This window comes from Schistocerca cancellata, chromosome 1, assembly GCF_023864275.1.
Source record: "Schistocerca cancellata isolate TAMUIC-IGC-003103 chromosome 1, iqSchCanc2.1, whole genome shotgun sequence".
Classification (NCBI taxonomy): domain Eukaryota; kingdom Metazoa; phylum Arthropoda; class Insecta; order Orthoptera; family Acrididae; genus Schistocerca; species Schistocerca cancellata.
The window spans coordinates 914,769,741-914,790,458 of NC_064626.1; the positions used below are offsets into that span (position 1 = coordinate 914,769,741).

A 20,718-nucleotide genomic window follows, 5' to 3' on the forward strand; every position below is an offset into this window, starting at 1 on the left:
CAAGAGCAAACATATTAACACAACTCAATTTCAATTACAGTAGATTTTCAAAAATGCCTCCATTGACACGTAAACAAAGGTTACACCGTCCAATCATGTTCTGTCTGACACGGGCTCTGGGTGGATGATCAACTGGTTCCAGGTTGTGGACACGCTCTAAGTGAAATGGACGTAACAATTGCTCTCGAAGGACTGTTCTTACATTCGTCTGATTCGTCTCCATGTTACGTGCAGTTTCACGAGTGCTGATTGAAGGATCCCGCTCCACATGCTGCAGGCCAGCTTCCTCAAATTGCAGCGTTCTTACCGTGCGACGGCGTCCTGTCCAGGTAATCTGCTAAATGACCCGGTCTCATGCAGACGTTGGTACACAGCAACAAAGGTCGTATGATGCGGGATACGGTGATTAGGATATTTTTGTTTATGAACCCGTTGTGCAGCTCGTCCGTTGTGGTGCGCTACGTAGTACGCACCAACCATAACAGTGTATTCACTCGAGGTGTATCGCTCCATTAGTAAACAGGGACAATGCCCTACTACACTGGTGGACAGCAGTTGCCTACAACTGAAGAGCGTAATACGACCTATAACAACTGAAGATCGTAATATGACCTCTAACGACTTAAGAGAGTAATATGGCCTCCACCGGTTTAAATAATCCTCATAGGGAAAAATGACATTAGGGAAAAATATTTGTTTTGATGTCCCCTACAACTTCCCAGAGTTTGTCGGTTTAAATACTTTTCACCCTGTATAATCGCCTTGCATCCTATATACAGCTCATCCTATATAAAGGTTGTTGCAGCATCCACGGCAGTATTGAATCGTGTTATTTTTAAATCTTATTAGTAATTTTAGTGCAGCAGAAGGAGAGGTATATCGTGTTTTTTTAATTTATAACTAGTGTCATTTGTTTTTAATCTCTTAATGTAGTAGCTAGTAGTTTACTTTCATTTATTTTATTTTAGATTCTGAAGATGGCTATTACATAGCCGAAACCGGAAATTTTATTCAAAAATCTTTGCGGTCAAGACCATCAAATAAGTGTTATGTAGCTCACGATCGCTCTCCATTCTGTCATTTTATGCCAAATTCTGTAATGTTCCGTCACTAGTATGTAATTCTGCACTGAGGCTGACGAAACTGAATGAAGTGACTGATTTTATGACGCGTAACACGATAAATACCTGTGCGCGACGAATAAGCTACTGCCGTTGAGAAAGGTCAGGTCGTCAGTTGCCGCTCCGCCTCCGGAGCCCTGCTCACTTGTGCGCAGCAGCAGTGGCGCAGCGTAGAAAGTGGGCGGCTGGCGGCTGGCGGCTGGCGCTCCAGTAGCAGCGGGTGGCAGCGCGCCAGCGTCTGCGCCAGTCCTTGCTGTGGGCTCATCCTGCCCGTAGCGCTGCACTGCGCGTTGCTCTGCTCTTCCTGCGGGCCGCCAGATCGCTCAGCGCGTGCTCACCCCCACAGCAATCCAGCAGTGGACATTTTCGTCGACACACCTCCCTCCCAGTTCCAGCGTCTCTGCGAAAACTGCTCATAAATGGACTCACTAATCCGGTTTTCAGTTAACAGATTTCCCAGCACCGTTCCTGTTCCATTACATAAACATTTCAGTATCAATTCTGGAAATGCCGGTTTGGCTGTTAGAATCTACTGCCAAAATCGATATTCACTCCACAGAAGTGCGCAGTCACATTTGACTAATTAAAATGTTGTTTAATGTGAGCAGAGTGATTTGGTTTGGAGTGAAGAGAAGAATAGCTATTAGTTTATACAGGAAGTTAATACTTTATTTAATTGAAGGGAAACGCTTTTTATCTTTACTAGGTGAAAAGAGATATATACAGATATTTTTGTTGATGACTGAGAACGGTATACTGAACAACATTACGTCAGTATTTGCGTCATTTGCAGCCTAATAATTATAGCCATTAGAAGTATTATGTTTTATGGTTGGTTAGTACCTTTGGCAAGTTAGTACATTTGGCAAGAGCCGGCAAGAGTGGCCGTGCGGTTCTAGGCGCTACAGTCCGGAACCCGAGCGACCGCTACGGTCGGAGGTTCGAATCCTGCCTCGGGCATGGATGTGTGTGATGTTCTTAGGTTAGTTAGGTTTAATTAGTTCTAAGTTCTACGCGACTGATGACCTCAGAAGTTAAGTCGCATAATGCTCAGAGCCATTTGGCAAGAGCAAGCCCTTACTGCGTATTTTCCCCTTGACAACAGGTCAGGTGTTGCAGTGTGTACACGTGGACGGAAAACGGTTAGTCTATACTGAAAGGTGTAAATCACCTAATGGTGCAGTACGACTGTGCACAAAACATCAGGTCATCAGGTTTGTAACTTGTTGTGGGAAGACTGCTCGACACAGAGAAGAAACAACCAATTCACTGACGTGTATAAATACTGAGGTACCACACGTAAAAATAACTGCATTGATACCCGTTATTCTGTATATTAGGAAAGACACAAATCGCACTGCCCAGCAGCAAACCTATATTCTGCATAGCTTGCTAATTTGTAAACTACTACACCTACCCCAGTCTTTTAGTGGCGTACACCTTCGTGTACAATTGATGGCAATCACGTGTGTGTGCAAGATCAAGAGCGTGTCTTCACTGATCCAGAATATTTCCAACCTTTCTCCAAAATGTTTGGCTCCATATCTGTTTTGAGGACGTTACCCAAGTATATCAGTGGAATTTTGTTTTGGTAAGCACTTTTAGTGCAGATCTGGAACAGCTACGTTCGAAGCTTGTCACTAGTATAAATTAGACGCAAGTGTGACAGAAATTTAAGTACAGAATTATGTTGATTGTTGTTGTTTTCGTCGTCGTTGTTTTTGTTTCTCTGTTCGTCGTTGTTCGTTGAAGTGGAAATAGGCGCAGCTAACGGATAGACGACTTATTTAAAGACCACTGGTGTATTGTCGCACTTGTCGAGGCCGTCGCGAATCAGCGTTCAATTGTCGGCCGGAATTTGGCGGAACGCTTGGATCTGGGTCAGAGGTCGGCAACCGCGGTCCGCCGCGACTGGTTTTGAGCGCGGCGTGGCGCGGTGGTGTGAGAACAATGGCCATTGTCACTGCGCCAGTGCTGCCACCGCTCTCCTAATGACCTGGAACGTCATTCGCTGCAAATACCTTCCATCGCGACGTGCTTTCTCTACTGTGCGTTCTGCAATTGCAAACAATTGAGCGTATTACGTAAGCACGTTCATATTTTCAGTGATATTTTGCATTTGACAACTGATATTGAAAGTGTTGATATTTTCATTTAGCCATTTCAAGAGGATAACAAAATAGTTCCAAGACAACTGTCATGGCCTTCAGTGTTGTTCTTACGGGTCTACGGAACCGGCTATTAGAACTGCAACACTAGAAGGGCAGCATGCAAGAATGCTGCTCCAACACAGGACACGGGAGTGGCACCATGTTATGTTTGCAGACTATTCCTGGTCCTGTGTAACGCATCGCGATGGACGTATCCGCATGTGCAGGCTTCTAGAAGAACGGAAGTTGTCATATTCAACTCGTCACAGTATTACTCGCCTAACGCCTGGTGTACTGCTGTGGGCTGCGACTGGGTACGGAGTATAATCACCACTGGTTCGGGTAGCTGGTAATTTTACAGCACGCCGTAAGGCCGGTGATTGTGCCCTATCTTCGAGGTCTCTATGCCATTATTTTCAAACAAGACAACCGTCACTCTTTGTTGTCGGGTCATATTGTCGGACGTTATTGTCGGGCCATATGGCGGTCGACAATCTCGTTGGTATCCCACCGATGTCCGGAGTGTCTCCAGACACGTATTTTCTTTTCACTGGGGCTCGGTTCGAAGCGGGAATCATCACTGAAGACAATTCTCCCCCATGTGTCCTCGGAGTCTTTCACGACAGCATACTTGAATAAGACGTTCTCGGTTTTCAAGTCGCGTCAGATGGAATAAAATCCTCGAGCTTTCGATGACCATCTCCGCCATCGTCGTCAGGAGTTCACTGACTGCCGGGGCTACGCTACGCTAATTCACGGAGCTTCATGCTCCGGTGAGTTGTAGGGTGAGTGGATCACACCTTTCTTACTTCTTCCTTGGGGTGTTGAGTGTTGTCTTCTTGAAATCGTCCTCACAATTGCGTTGCTGCTAGGGCGTCTTCTTGCTAATGTTGCTGCGTTCTTTTTACGCCAGCAACAGGTATAGCCACCTTGTGGTCGGGAGCCAGTGCACCTGGTTGCCCAGGTTTCGGACGAGACTACCGGGGCTGCTACGGTTTCTCGCTTATATAGGCATGATGACATAAACAGCAGCCAATGTGGCGCGCGCGCGTAAGTCGACCCGGGCAGCTAGTGGAGCTATTGCCCGTGGCAGCACCGGTGACATTAGGTGGCGCCAGGGGCAGGCGCCACGTTTGAAACTTGCCGCTCCCGCGTCGCGCATCTGTCTTTGCTTTCTTTCGATGTCCAATGCCCGCCCCCATGACCTGCTGACTGTGTACCCCTGGTCTCTGTTGTTTAAACGAATCTCGACAGCTTCCTTTATAACCAAGTTCCGTTATGTAGATGCATGAGCCAATACTTTCGTATTTTCGAACTGTATTTTATGTCCGTTTTCTAGTCAATGCTCCGCTATGGCCGACTTGTCAAGCTCCCTTTGTTTTACATGGCGCTTGTGCTCAGTACAACGCTCCGCAAACGTGCGAATTGTTTGTCCGATATACATGCTGCCACATTCACAGGGTACACCATACACGCCGGACACTCGAAGAACAATGTCGTCTTTAACAGGGCGCAACATATCTCGTATCTTGGAGGCGAGCCGGAACACTAGTCTTAGCCGATGTTTCTGCAGCAGACGTCCTAACTTGCTGGTAGTTGCTCCACAATATGGCAGGAATGCAGTCCGTTTGGCCTCTTCTACTGATTCGCCAGGTGTCTTTAGTGTCTTTCGTCGGCGGCCCTTGAAAGCATTTGCGATGCCTCTTCTGCTGCATCCATTTTCCCCGAAAACACGTTTTAAGTTCTGCAATTCAGACTCTAGGTGGTCGTCGTCAGAGATAATCTTGGCTCTATGAACCAACGTGTTCAGGACCGCTTTCTTGTGTACAGGGCGGTGGAAACTATTGGCCTTCATGTACCGATCAGTGTGTGTTGGTTTCCGATACGCTGAAAGAACAAGCTGGCCTCCTGCCTTCCGCTCAACCAAAACATCCAAGTATGGTAGCTTGCCGATCTTCTCCATTTCGACAATAAATTTAATGTAGGGATGTAAACTATTCATGTGATTCTACTCCAGTCAATGAGACTGCAGGCCGGTTTCGAGTGACTGCACGTTTTCAATCTTGTTGAACCACCTGTAATGATTTCACTCGATTACTTCCGTTGGTAATGATTTTCACAGATACAAATGTCCCAAAGATATGATCGTGGAACGTATGTATCGGGGGCTGACGGTCTGGTAAACTTCCTCTGCCAGTCACTGTATTGGCTTTCTTTATAACTGCACAGACAGCCGAATGTAGCGCGCGGAGCGGGTGAGGGTCCGCAGCAGCGCCGACGCTGCCGGAGGATCGGCAGGCTGCATCGGGCTTTACGGCGGCCGGCACAAAGAGTCTCCGCCGGCGTAACGACTCCCGGACCGTTAAACCGCTGCCATTAATAGCTTTACTGTTGCTGCACGCCGAGTTGATCGTGGCGCAATTATCTCAGACACCGTCACGCTATCACATACAATTTCTCCGTATCTCATTCGTGAAGAATTTTGATGTGCCACCAAATATATTTAAATATCTTACTTTATCCATCTGGCTATAAGTACCGGTTCGTCATCAGGGTGTGAGACTTGTATTATAAATGGGTATATTTCAAATTTATGAAGGAGGTCGTGTGGCACTGGTAGCTGTGTAATTACGAGGGGTAGGGGGGGGGATGAGGATAGGGTCAGCCGCCTAGCACCTAGTAGATACCGAGTGATGTGTCCTACGAGTAATAGTTGAGCGAGCGCTAATGTCTTGAACGTAAAAAGAGTGCAACGTCGTTTTCTCCTAAAACTCTGTGATGGGACATGGTGTGCCATAACTAGGCCTGGTCACCGTTCGTGATTGTTAGGTGAAATAGGTGAGAGAATAATAATAAGAAAAGGAAGGAAAATACGGGAGTGGGTTGGACACGATTAAATGGGATGGGGTGGAGATGTGTGAGAGTGAATCATGTAGAGATTCTGACAGTTGGGCAGCTGATCCATAAGACTTATCTTTCCCTGGAATGGGACGTTTTCTTCGGATTTGCGGGCTTGGGGCCTGTCTTCCTGTCCCAAGCAAGTCAGTGCAGTGAAGGTGTACAGCGTACGCGAGGTGTGTGAGAAAAGTAATGAGACTGACAGCACTACGGCCGATCAGGCAACGCTGTGTTGTTCTACTGTGTAGACGGATGTGTTCATCCCTTTCAGATGCTCCGCCCGAGTTTCAGCTCCGTAATGCCATGACGCGATTTTTGACAGAGCCATCAGTAAAGATATATTACTGTTGCGTGTTACGAAAATGGAACAGGACAAGTTTTTTGCTGGCACAAATCATTTTTGGAAGCGGGAGGGCACGGGGACGAACCTCGATCAGGGAGACCTACTTCAAAAACCGACGAAAATGTAGAACGCGTGCATGGTCATGTGAGATTGTTCCTCCAGGACAGATTGCCAACCAAGTGTTGTATAAATATGTCACTGAAAGACTCAGGAAAAGGGTGAATCGAATGAGACTGGACATTTTAGACAAGTGGATGGTGCATCATTATGCACCATGGGGTAACGCCCAATGTCAGACGCATGCCCATACCAGTTTCTTTGCCGCTTCAGTGTATATTCACCCCAGAGTACAATTTGTTAAGATTCACCCTAAAGCACAAAGCATTTTCTGGTAATCAGTAACTTCATTCTTTCAACTCTATTTGTTCGATCAAATGCTGATGCTGGAAATCTTTTCTATTACTAGGAATCAAACGAGCTATCTCTGACACGACTTCTAACATACTACACGCGTCAGCGGCTAAGGCTATGGGAGGGCGAAAGTCTATTCTAATTCATAAAATTATAATGCGCAACAGATCAAAGGGACTAATTCATGAAGATAATGTTAGTGACGAAGAAAGTATATTACTGTACAATGACAAGCTTTTCACTTTTCCCAAAATGTAATTTGCAGCTGAGTTTGGTAAAAATATGTGCTTCTTTTTTAAAATGTCTGATACTTTTTATTTTAAATGATTATAACTAAAATAGAAAAGACTAATAAGATTTTAATTCTTACTAAAAAGTTATGTATCGAGTATCTTACTGATTTTTTTAATGAAAGTCATGTTTTAGACAAGTCTGTGTGTTGCGTACCGCAGCTTTTAAAAATTTCAAGGTTGACTTATTTTTTAATTCATGGTAGGTTCAGTTTCCAATGTTTTAGATATTATCCTGAAAATTTACCTGTTTACCGTCCGAGTTTGAACTCGTTTTTTGCATTTCACCCGAAATGCCTCTCACTCTGGGATGTAAGAACCTACGACAAATAAAAACAATGGTTTTATTTCCTTTGGGGATTACGATATGCTTCTGAGTTGCAATATAACAAGATTGAGCAAGTATTCTAATACTCTAGAAGAGCAACCAAATTTTACAGAGCACGCACTACACTCTGAAACGATTTTCATTGAAAAATTGTAAATTACTCATATTTAGCATTTCTAGATTTATTTATATATAATGTGAATGAAACTTTCCTGTAAAATGAGCATATAGTTCCTAGTTGAGAAATATGTATCCTGTTTTATATCACCAATAAACGCATAAGTTTTAGTACCAACACAACTTGGCAATGTTTAGTATAGGAAATTTGTTAATTATTACGAGTTCCTGAGCTGAAGAATCGCTCTAATAATATTAAATACTTGCACTGGAAACACTTCTAATGATAAAATCAGTAAACAATAACTCACCAATTTACTAAATTAAATCAAAAGAACCTGAAGAATTTTTCTTTTGTATAACAGTTCTTTCAGACAATGATCTAACATACACAAGCAGTCAACAAAATTATGCATTTTCAGGGAGAAGGATCCATAAATACATATGTCCTTTTTTGTGAAATTGCTTAAAATTAATCAGCGGTTTATATAGCATGTTCTACAAACGTTTATTTTCATCATCCCGCTACTAGAAGTCTTCAGTCCAGCTTGGTGTATATCTCAGTATTCTGATTTTTTGTGTCTTATTAACTGCACTGAAGTGTGATTGTCTGCTAACAGGCGCCTACAGAAATCCAAAAATTTCATTCTACCAGTCTGTAGCTGATTTCTGCAATCCCTCCTCTTGTTAGTGAATTCTATTTTCATGGAAACGTTATTCAAGAGTTATAGCCACGAGACAGTGATTGCTTTTCAGTTTAGCGAGCTAGACAGGAGAATGCCGAAGGGAATTAATGTTCTGGTGTAGCGAACTGCAAATCGTAGTACTGTCATTTATATTTTAATTTTTCCATGCTCTCTATTGAACAGTTGAGATGCACTTCGTTAGTAGCAGTGCTCCCGTTCGAAATCTGAATCAGTGCTTCATCTTTCACTAACGTAATGTTGACATGATGCGCAACCGCAAGAAAACTAAGAAGTATCACCCGGTAATATAGTTACTACTTTCCCAAAATACTGCACTGTTCTGGTGATTCACATAGGTTAGCCAAGTTTTTGTATGTCCGCCCTTTTGACGGGGGGTCTTGCGGATGACGGCCATTTGCTATTGTGAGAAAATTAAACACCTACAGCTGTCCTTATGATTTTATTTACTGTCTAGCTACCAGTTTCGGCGCTCCAATGCGCCATCTTCAGGCTGTAATTATGCTGAAGGGTTGCCACGATCCCTATACATACCGCATGGCCAGCTTAAGTGGCTACGCAAACTATCTGAAAACTTTGGCGCCAACCGCCAGTATCAACTACAGCCTGAAGACGATGCACCGAAGCGCCAAAACTGGTAGCTACAAAATAAATAATATCGTAAGGACGGCTGTGGACGGTTCATTTTCTCACAACAGTTTAGCCAACTTCTTCGTGCAGCTATTGAAACGTTGACCCGGAATCAGATTTTTCTCGTTTCGTTACACTGACTCAAGGAAATAAGCTGAGTGGTACTGAAGTAGGTTCCGGAGGCCGTGACGCTAGTGTGGATTTTCTGCGCAGCTCGTCGTACGTATCTTAGAGAGAAAGTGGTTTGTTGACACCAGAAGGCTCTTAAAGTGTCGAAGGCGTTCGCTATGAATACCGCGCTACATAGTTTATCTATTTCTTTGTGCACATAAGGTTAAGATCTCATTCGATGGAGACGTCCTAGGACACTACGGTCTTTTCCTAAAGTCGTTGTATTTAGAAAGCAACGTTATCTCTGTTGTGGAAGAAGCAACTCAAAATACACATTGTACAAAATAAATTAAACAGAGAGACTGGAGATGTCCTATTTTCGAACAGACACTACCCTAAACGTACATACCGAGTCCTAGCGTTGCATTGAATTTGTTTGTTGCTCAGGATAAACGTAGATCTAAAGTAGCGATTGGATTGTAATATATAAAGTCTCATCCAGTGTAAGGATTTTTCGAAAATGTTAAACTCTTCGGTGTTGGCACATATAGGACGTTCTTAAGAATTCAAATTGTGGTACTCTGGATTCGCTAACGTCAACTTCTTATTGCTTACTATAAAGAACTATTTTTGGACTCAGGAGACATTACGTGGTGAATGTACCGTCCGAAAGTGCCTACGGTTTGAATATTACGAAATTTGTAGCCCCGATCTAAGTGATTGAGGAAGCGAATCCATTTCAGAGTACAAACTGATGCTGGTTCTCAACGATGGGCTCGTGAGAGAGCTGCTGTGTCTCTGCTTTGTTCAGGTGAACATCAAAATGAAAGCATGACCGGTACTGGTTTGTTGGCAGTTGTCGCTGCCATCGGATGAGTGTGTTCCCATTCCTACGGGAAACGCTGTTGAGATGGAACAAACATTAGAAGAGTCCGACTATACTGATACGAACGATAGCAAATATGTTCTCTCTCTGTGCATTATCTCCAAAGAAGAGAACTACAACGATTGGGCAGTGATATACTCAGATTGAAACAGAAGCTTACGAAAATGTTGCACATATTATCCCAGGTGTGCGGAAAGCCTAGTTGCTTCTTGTCAGTAGTTAGAAACAAATGTAGTCGATTGAAAATCTGGCGAGTTCTCTCTCCCACTGGTACGCCTTCGGTATAAGCAGCACATACGCGTGTCAAACTAGCTGTTCTTCTATCAGCCAACAGTTTGTGAACGGCTCTGATTTACTATGGCAATTGATTTAAAACGAAGGATAGGCATGAAAGTTGCAGTGTTTACACGTACAGCTACTAGCCTCGGGAATCACACTTCATCTACAGATTCTCACTGCACCCTCACGAGCAACTGAATTAGAACAGGTTGGAAAGTGTAGCATCCCTTTCGCCCTGGTAGCGAAAGCGGCTCGTCGTCACATGAGCTACACGCGACACCGAAAGTGATAGAAAGCCTCCTAATCCATGACCGCTAAACAGCTACCCACGTCTCTCGGAGACTGATCGCAGCTGGCTTCACAGTGTACACATATTGGATCGATGACGTCCAGAATATGCTCAGTCGGACAAAGGTCAGGTGACTTGAGTGGCTACACCGACACGCTCTTCTTTAAGGAGTCCGTTTGAAACCATTCTGATATAATCCGGGAGAGGTGGGGTACTGCATTGTCTTAATGAACGAGCTGGACACCTGCAGTGTGGTTTAGGCCACCACACAGATCCTCTTGATCGACAAGCAAGTACTTGAGGCGTGCCGGCCGCTGTGGCCGAGTGGTTCTAGGCGCTTCAGTCCGGAACCACGTTGCTGATACGCCCGCAGGCTCGAATCCTGCCTCGGGAATGGATGTGGGTGATGTCCTTAGGTTGGTTAGGTTTAAGTAGTTCTAAGTCTATGGGACTGATGACGTCCTCAGATGTCCCATAGTGCTTAGAGCCATTTGAACCATCTGAACTCGCGTCCTCCGTCGCTGAGAGATGATGGCACGAGTATCCCTCATCAAACCATGCACACATCCCCACCACGAGAATACCTCCACCAGAAGTCTGTAGCAAGTCACTAGAGTCATTTCAAGCTGTTTTCGACGTGCTCGTACCCTGCCCGTCGGCACGTAACAGTTTTTACAGTGACTCTCTCAGTCCAGTCATCGTTTTTCCTTGTTTCGCGCGTCCGTTGTCGATCATGCTGTTCCTCTGCATACCTTTACGCCCTGTTGCTTGTATAGTTTGGAAGTAGGTGAGTTGGATGGTGACCTTTGCAATCTTTATTTGAGGAAGCGAGAAACACGTAGGTAGCGAGTAGTCTGCTGAGCGCCGACGTACCAGCTGCTACATTCTGCGACTGGCGACTGCGGCGACGCCAGTCATCGGCACTTTGTTGTCCACGGCGCTTGACCATTGTGGTGGCTGTTATCAAATGGTTCAAATGGCTCTGAGCACTATGGGACTTAACATCTATGGTCATCAGTCCCCTAGAACTTAGAACTACTTAAACCTAACTAACCTAAGGACGTCACACAACACCCAGTCATCACGAGGCAGAGAAAATCCCTGACCCCGCCGGGAATCGAACCCGGGAACCCGGGCGTGGGAAGCGAGAACGCTACCGCACGGGCTGTTATCCCAATTCGAAGAAATACTAACAACATGTATCAGTCAAATGTACTGACACCTCACATCTTTCCCATCTTGCAATCGCCTGTCGCGCTGACGGCCTATGCAGCATTTCACGACATTCCAGTCATGTGGCACAAGGAAGTATTCCGATTGCCGCATCTACAGGAACAAACTGTCTGCAACAAATTTACTACATTTCATTGGGTCAAGAGCATGTAGGCATCAGCTTGTTTTAGACGACCAGCCAAAATAACAAATTTGTCCTCACAGTCCACATTCAATGTTTGAGAAAACTTCGTCCTTCTTGAAAGGCAACATTTTGTGTATACCACGTAACTTACACCCTGTGGTTTATTCTGTAATATAGACATCAATATCCTTTTAACTAAATTATGAGAGCATGGTGTAACAGGAAACGCCGCAAAATGGTTTAAATCGTATGTCTTTGACAGGAAACGAGAGATGTCAAGGTTCGATCTTGGGGCCGTTGCTTTTTCTTGTCTACGCCTTTCGTCAGTAACATTACTAGTTTTTTTTGTTTGATACAAACATTGCAACGAACAGCAAATCAAGAATAGTTTTAGAAGGATCACTCCATGAAATTAAATTTTCCGGATGTTGGATAATTATGCGATAGAACTGGAAGCAAGCGATACTACAGTTTAGAGTAATTGTGTAAAAGTGGCGAATATTTCCTTACGCCAAGCAGTTGGAGTTACAGGTTATGGGGCTCCAGAATTCTCATTTTTGAAGGCGGGGGAGCAGGACACCTTGAAATAATTTGTACGACTTGATTGTTCAGTAGCTCGACACAATCGTTCTTGGACAAGATACTTTCACCTAACCATTTCATCCATTTTCATGTATTTAAAATATCATCAGAACATCGCGGAGCCACCACTTGGTTGCACCACCTTTTGGACAAATATCGTCATGCCGCGAATCTTTCAGATACCTAAGCAACAGCCCTATTCTTGTAAGCTGATATCTTTCCAAACTTCAAACGGTCCTTCGCTCACTGCTCCAAGACAATTATGTGAACGTGTAGTGCACCAACGTACCTTGTGTGCTATTCTGCTCTATATGCCCAAACGATAAAAATCCCTCCTGAGTTTCGGCGAGGAAAAGGCCAGAAAAAGGAAGTATCAGCATCGTGAAACAGTTACAGTTTCGTAGCCATGTAATTTTAGGCCACAAGCTGTATCGCCTAGCGGCTATATTCACCAGTCAAATCATCTTTTAGTCGCAATTGTATGATGAATTTCTACTCATCCTGTGCGACAGCCACAACTAGCAATCAGTAGGATAGTTTGCGGTGACACAGCAGAGGAATCTGCCACTAGCATCACTGCTCAACGTGTGGGACACCCAAACATTAATCATTCCCAATTACCACTCCTTCGGGCACCGTGTTTTCCTAGTTCCGCGAACATTCTGAAAGTGAGCTAGCTCTCCCCATGCGGCGCTACACCTGCTCCTACTCCTTCCACTCCAAGCTAGGCAGGTGAATGTAATATTAGCTCGGAAGCAGGCGACTAAATACACAGACGGAAATGCAAAGTATTAAACCAAGAACACCCTGATCAAACACTACCAAGCTCACACTCCAGTGTTCCCACGCAAGTGATATTTGTAGATTAAAACTTCATCCTCACGCGAGTTTATTTTCAGTACAGAAAAAAACTCGTCCTTTGTATGGAGTACATGATGCTGTTGGAGATGTCTAACGTTACTGAAGCCTTTAGGTGGAGATCGCAACACAGCACTCCCAGCTTATCGCCATCTTTCGGAGTCTGAGAAAGGTGGCATTTTTTGCATGAGGGGCGTGAGAGCATCATGCCGACAGATCACACCGGCAGTTGGATATAGTGCAGCGACTGCAAAACAAGATTAGTTGTGGCAAGGTGGAAAGGATAATAGTGTGGCAAGGAGAGTAAATGCAGGTCCTTGCAAAAGAACTACAACACAGAAAGATAGTTTCTGACTCATAGACAGGGGCCAGCAACTGAAATCCGAGAAGTAGTTAGGTAGAGAGCCACCACCATACCTCTCCATATCTTGGCATCATGATGTGGGGAAATATTGGATATGACAACGAGAAATGATATGGTAATTGCTCAAGGAACGCTGAGTGATCATCAATTTCCTTGACTGGTGTACCTAATCCCTTTATTTGTCACCCACAGAGCAAATCTGGAACATGATGGAAAAATTCACCTACCAGTCTACAGACAGCATTCTTCGTTAACTGACACATCATGAAATTACCCAGAATGACGTTTGGAGATTGTTTTCATGCCCCAACGAAGGCAAGTTATAATCGACCGATCACCCAACCTCATTTTTATGTTGGTGATAACCGTCAATTCCCAATCGAACTGAAGTTTTTTTGCTATGTAATCAAGACCTCCACACAGTTTGAGAAATGTCGAACTGATGACACATGCTGCAACACAGCCCATCTCCGTCAGTGCTGACGATGATGATGACGATGTGCTTGTGCGGCCTTACTTGGCCCCTCCGGTTTGAACGTCACTCACCTGACAAACATCAAGAGACAAGGACACCACATTTTTTTTTTACAATTGTGCCTTCCAGAATCATGTAATGGTTAAACAAGGAAAGCTTTTTTAAGGAGGAATAGAGTCTCCTGGCTGTCGGTGTCAGCTACTTTGGCCGCTGAGGCGCCAGCTGCAGGTATGGCGCGTGCCTAGGTGGTGCCGCATGGCCTTGGTAGCTGCCGTGACGCACCGCCGTTTGTTTCCACAGCTGCGGCGCGTCGACGATAGCGTAATCTGCGCCGCTCCTCACTTCTGACGGTCCAGTCTATTGTGGGCTGCAAAAGATGACTTCCATTGTTCTTGCTTGACTAACAATTCAGTCGTCGAGTCGTTTTAACCACGACGAATTTTAATGCTGTCATCCATGTTTTGATATAGAGGGTGGGCCTAAAGTCTTTTTATTGTGCAAGAGCTATTAAACTCAAGTTTGTGGTTTGTGCCAAATTAAAGATTAAATCACCAAGTTTTTGTTACGACGTCAATAAACTTCATCACGTGCAACGTTTGTTCACAAAGAACCTCTAATCGATTTTAGATTTCACGCCATACGTTTGACAACAGCAACAGCATCTGTTATCCTTCTTTCTGATGCATCCAGATCAGATACTTGTGTAGCGTAAACTTTGTCCGTTACGTAACCCCACAAAAAGAAATCTAAAGTGTTCTAGAAAAGTCCAGACAGATGTTAGCTGTTACTGATTTTTTGACATTATAGAAAGGCCCAATGACTCTGTTGTGCATTAAACCGCACCACACATTGATTTTAGGGAATACCTAACGTGATGTAAGGCAACTTGTGGACTTCCCGAACCTTACATCTTCATATTGTGCTTGTTAACTTCAACTGATAAGTGGAAAGTAGCCGCATCTGAAAAGTAAATTCGTTGAACATACTCACTGCTCGTGTCGATTCTCAGCCTCGAAAGCTGCTAACCACGTTCCATCGTCTGGTTGTAACGCTTGGTTTATCTGGATCTTGTACGCATGCAGGTGCCGCCTGTTGTGTAGAATTCTCCGAACTGTGGTCCTAGGAATCCCTAATTCACGAGATGCGCGTGGAGTAGGTTTGGTAGTGCTTTGCAAGAACGTCTGTTGCACAGCTCCGACATTTCGTACACTGTTTGAAGGCCACCCTATTCGGGGAAGAGCCAACGCCCTGCTACCAGTCTGTTTAAACTTCATGTGCTGCGCAGTAATACCCCTTCTATCATGTACTTCTCTTGTATATTGTCTTAAAATATTTCACTGAACGGTAATCTATGATGTCGTCTCGTGATACCACAGAACACAACGCGCCATCCCTGCACCTGACGCCATTTTACAACAGCAATTGCAGTCCTCTCAAAGCAATATCTATCTGTAACAAAGATATGCAAACAAATTTGGTGATGTATTCTTTCGTGTGCTACAAACCACAAATTTGTTAAGTTCGATAGTTTTTGTAAATAAATATTGATAATCATACAAAGATTTTAGGCTCATCCAATACAAGGATGACGGGGACTAGTTAACGATATCAGAAATATATTTAAATAATCAACGGCGATTTTTGTAGGTTTCTGAACAGTGTTTAAAAAAATCCACGAAGCCAAAACAATGGAGCCAAGTGAAGACAACGCAAAAAGAGAGGCATTTCATATGAAGCAAATGAATGATTACTGCAAATTCTTGCGCGAACAGTAGAACAAGAAAAGAAGTGAATATTCTTTCATGAGGTTTTCCTTCCCCTTTTCAGCAGGATGACCGCAGCACATGTCAAGACTGTACCTATCTACCTCAATATCTATGTGTACTTCTATTAAATGTTTCTGTATTGCCGTTGTAGACTGAAGAGGTTTAAAAATCGAAGCATATTCCTGTATTAAATAAGCAGTTTCTTGCCCATGTACGCTTATGTCACCTATACTTTACACTCACACACACGTTTATACAGGATGTAACGGGTATAAGTGACTGCGGACAGGTGTACTGAACAACATTACATCAGCATTATTATTACATTATAGCTACTGCAAGTCGTATGTTTTTAGGTTAGGTAGCACCTCCAAGAGCAAGCTTATTTTCCCTGGGCAGCAGGTCAAGGTGTTGAACTGTGGATGCCTGAACATATCTCCATATTGACAGGCATAGTCCACTTAATGGTGCAGTTACGATTGGGTATAAAACGTCAGGTCATGAAGTTTGAGATGTGTTTTTGTGAGAAGACGGTTCAGTGCAGAGGAAAAACAACCAACACACTGATGTGTGTACCTATTAACGAATTTCGCCTTGCGATTTCATTTGAATCCCTTACTGTACGATTCTCTGCTGTTATACGACATGGTCCAGAGAGAAAGCCAAGTGTATCTGTTGCATTCAGCTGTGTCGTGATCCGTAGTCCCGAAAAACGATGACAAAATAATTCGCTCGCTGCAGAGCTTGGCTTGATCAGATTGACGTACTGAACAACACGGATAAGAGGCAGATTGCGCTTCATATTTTCAAAGCTTCCAAGTCAACTAAATACAGGAGAGAAACGAAAGGACATATTCGAACATTTTTAACATATGTTTTGAGTGGGGTACGCCCTTAGCAAAACACAGTTTTGTTTTTTGTCCTAGACATGTTTCACTGCAGTTGCAGCATCATCAATGGTTTTTTTTTATTATTTTGGCTGTTAAACATAAGGAATGTTCTTTACTGTTTAAATACATGTAAATATTTGTTTCTAAATCGTAATTACAGGTTTTTGAAGAGCACATAAAATTGTGTAATTATGATTTAGAAACTAATATTTATATTTATTTAAACAGTAAAGGGGATCCGTGCGAAACTTTCGCTCGTTCATAGTTTTAAATAATGACAGTATTTGGAATAAATGTACTTGTTGGGATAAGGGTAGTTGTGGGAATGAACAGAAAACTTATTTAAAAATGAACCGAAGGACATAAAATAAGAATGGTGAATGTATGATACGTCCTTGTACGTACATTTCCTAGTGTCGAAGAATGTGTCTTGCGTTCGGAATGTTTGTCACGGCTAGAACGACAGGCAGAGATCAGGGACAGTCAGTAGGGCAACATAACCTCTAACTTTAACTCGACAAACATTTTCAGTTACAGTAAACACCGTAAGCAGCAGTAGCAATACGTCAATCAGAATTCAAGGTGGCAGTGACAAATATGTTTGTCGTTTCGGGAAGTATATTGCTTTAGAAAAGTCACCTTATACGACAGGCAGGGATAATGGACTACTACAGTGGTCATAGTTATTACGTATGACAATGCTGTACAAAATTTATCCAGTTCATAAGTACTTTAAAATAAATAAAATACTATTTGTAATGAGATAATATGAAAAGAGACTTCCTTATTCGTGATTAATAAGTAAAGTATACGTATGAAGCTGACATCCACGATGCCCTTTTACCTATTATAGTTAAATGCCCCTTTTAAGTTAAATTTTCCACACATAGTTCGTTTTAGCGCAAAATCGGTATGCAATGTCAGCAGCCATTAAAAAACCATTCTAACGATACCTCATTGGTTCAAATGGTTCAAATGGCTCTAAGCACTATGGGAATTAACATCTGAGGTCATCAGTCCCCTAGAACTTAGAACTACTTAAACGTAAGTAATCTAAGGACATCACACACATGCATGCCCGAGGCAGGATTCGAACCTGCGACCGCAGCAGCAGCGCGGGTCCGGACTGAAGCGCCTGGAACCGCTCGTCCACAGCGGCCGGCGATACCTCATTGAAAGAATCCTAAGGAAATTGAATCCGAAAACAAAGGAAGTAGGTTACAGTACACTTTTTCGCCCACTGCTTGTATAATGCTCACCGGTGTGGGATCCGTACCAGACAGGGTTGATAGAATAGATGGAGAAGATCCAACGGAGAGCAGCACGCTTCGTTACAGGATCATTTAGTAATCGCGAAAGCGTTACAGACATGATAGATAAACTCCAGTGGAAGACTCTGCAAGAGAGACGCTCAGTAGCTCGGTACGGGCTTTTGTTGAAGTTTCGACAACATACCGGAGTCAAGCAGTATATTGCTCGCGCCTAAGTATGTCTCGCGAAGAGACCATGAGGATAAAATCAGAGAGATTAGAGCCCACACAGAGGCGTACCGACAATCTTTCTTTCCACGAACAATACGAGACTGGAATAGAAGGGAGAACCGATAGAGGTACTCAAAGTACCCTCCGCCACACACCATCAGGTGGCTTGCGGAGTGTGGATGTAGATGTAGAGATGTAGATCCCTGTGCAATTGGTATGTGTTCAAAACAAAAAAAGGATGTTGACTTGCAGTACTTCGTATTCAGTAAACGGCCAGGACGAAGCAATACATATAAACCTATTACCTGTAGTCGGTAAACTGATTGCGTTAGAAAAAGAGTAAATGATCGATGGAACAGTAACTTAATCTATTTTCAAAGAATGTTCTTAATAATTTATTTTATTTACTAGCGATTCATCAAAAACATTAACATATTTAATCACACTATGTAAGCGTGGAAGTAGTTGCCAGGGAGTAGCTGATGAAATCATAATCAAATTGCTTTTAACAAATGGCAATTTTATTCGTAAAAACATTTTTTAAAAAAGAAACAGATTTAAAATTATTATCAGAAAGCACCCTCTAAATATCAAGTTACAATTTATTCAGAGGCAGAAAGAAACAAGTTTTGACAGTATGAGCTTTCGGGAAGAAACCTTGCCGCTCGCTTTTGACACGGCCGTAGTTACGACCGCTCACAACAGCCTCTAAAAGACTACACTGGTGCAAATCTGCAACACACCAGATGACTTTAAACTAAAACTTCTAACAATTTACACAAGCACACAAACTATACACCCCGGTAGGAGGGATGGAAATGGTACAAAACAGTAAAAATTAAAATATTAACTTTGCCACCGAAGGTGCAACTTGATTTTAACTTCTAAGAAAAGTCTTACGGTGAAAGGGTGGCAACTTTATATACTAAAATGATCGTTTAAATAAAAGTCCATGAAACGCAATCTTATATAAAATTCCACAAGGTTGGCTCAAATGGCTCTGAGCACTATGGGACTCAACTGCTGTGGTCATAAGTCCCCTAGAACTTAGAACTACATAAACCTAACTAACCTAAGGACAGCACACAACACCCAGCCATCACGAGGCACCACAAGGTTGGCCAAACAAGTTAAGATTCTGTACAGTACACAGATACCGCCTCTCAAGATGACGGGCAAGATCAAAACATATTTCAGGAATTAGGCCGTTACACTCCAAGCAATAAATTCGTTAACACACCAAATCCGACAAATATGACAGAGGCAGCTCCGAACGACAGACAGACACTAACTGCCTAACAAATGCGGACGAGAGACAGACAAGGAAGCTGGGGACCAAAGCCTGACCAAGAAAACAAGTAGAATTTAACAAAAGTAAATCACACAAAATATCACCAATCACTTAACTTCTAATAAACTGCGATTTCTCGAGAAGACCTGGCGCAGCACCCCCAAATCTCTCTCCCGAACCGTCCGCTGCCAGCCGCTTCAACGGACGCAGGAAGGCGCGCCGATCTCCCGTCTCACGGCGTCGCAGGTCGCACCGGTCAGACCGATATCGTGGGTTGACTCCTGTTGCTCTCGTGTCGACCGCGAAACCACTACCCCTCGCTATACGGTGCGGCCCACTGGACTCACGTGGCGACCTCACATGCGCCGACGCTCAAGACGGACAAGTCATCTTGTGTCTCAGTGCGCGACCGACCAACCGATCGATCCAACCGCCAATGACCATTGCCTGACCAAACTCGAGCAGACTGGCGGCCTAACGCGCAGACTCAGATGCAGGAACTAAGCCCCGACCGGGTGACCACTCGCTGAGTTCTCTTACTGGCGGAGTGGAAAGACTCTCATTTTGCCGGCTTTAAAAGTTGACCCGAACGACAGACATACTAGCACACCGAAAGACAGACAGACACTAACTGCCTAACAAATGCGGACGAGAGACAGACTAGCAAGCTGGGGACGACAGACTGACCCAGACTGACCCAGACTGACCGACTGGCGAGTCTTTTTTTTTTCCTTTATTGTAATTCGATTCCTCCCGAAGGGGGTGGGCTGGCAGCAGCTTATTACGCTGCTGTGCAGCCTACAGACTTTTTTAAAATGTAAGGATAAGTTAAGAAACAATAAAAGCAGGCGATAAAACGGGGACTTAAATTGTAAAACGGCGGAAAATTGGGGAAAGTTAAAACATAAAGCAAAGGGTTGGCAAAGCGAATAAAAATACATAGGATGCAGACAGATAACATAGTAGACAGACAATTAAAAAACATGGCGACAGTCTGGTTTCTGTTCGCAAGAGATATAAAATCACACCGAGCGACAGTATCATGGCTGTTCGCAACACTTCGGAAAAGACACACTACACTGAACACCCACTGTAAA

The 20,718-nt window shown here is 43.7% G+C and overlaps 1 long non-coding RNA gene across 1 annotated transcript in view; it reads right to left on the reverse strand.

Annotated features, from left to right (window-relative positions):
• Positions 1–1,263: 1,263 nt before the first annotated feature.
• LOC126191314 (uncharacterized) overlaps positions 1,264–20,718 on the reverse strand; it is a 69,992-nt gene continuing 50,537 nt past the window's right edge. Inside the window, exon 3 of the long non-coding RNA XR_007538337.1 lies at positions 1,264–1,425. This is a non-coding gene — a long non-coding RNA (uncharacterized LOC126191314). The remainder of the gene's footprint in view (positions 1,426–20,718) is intronic.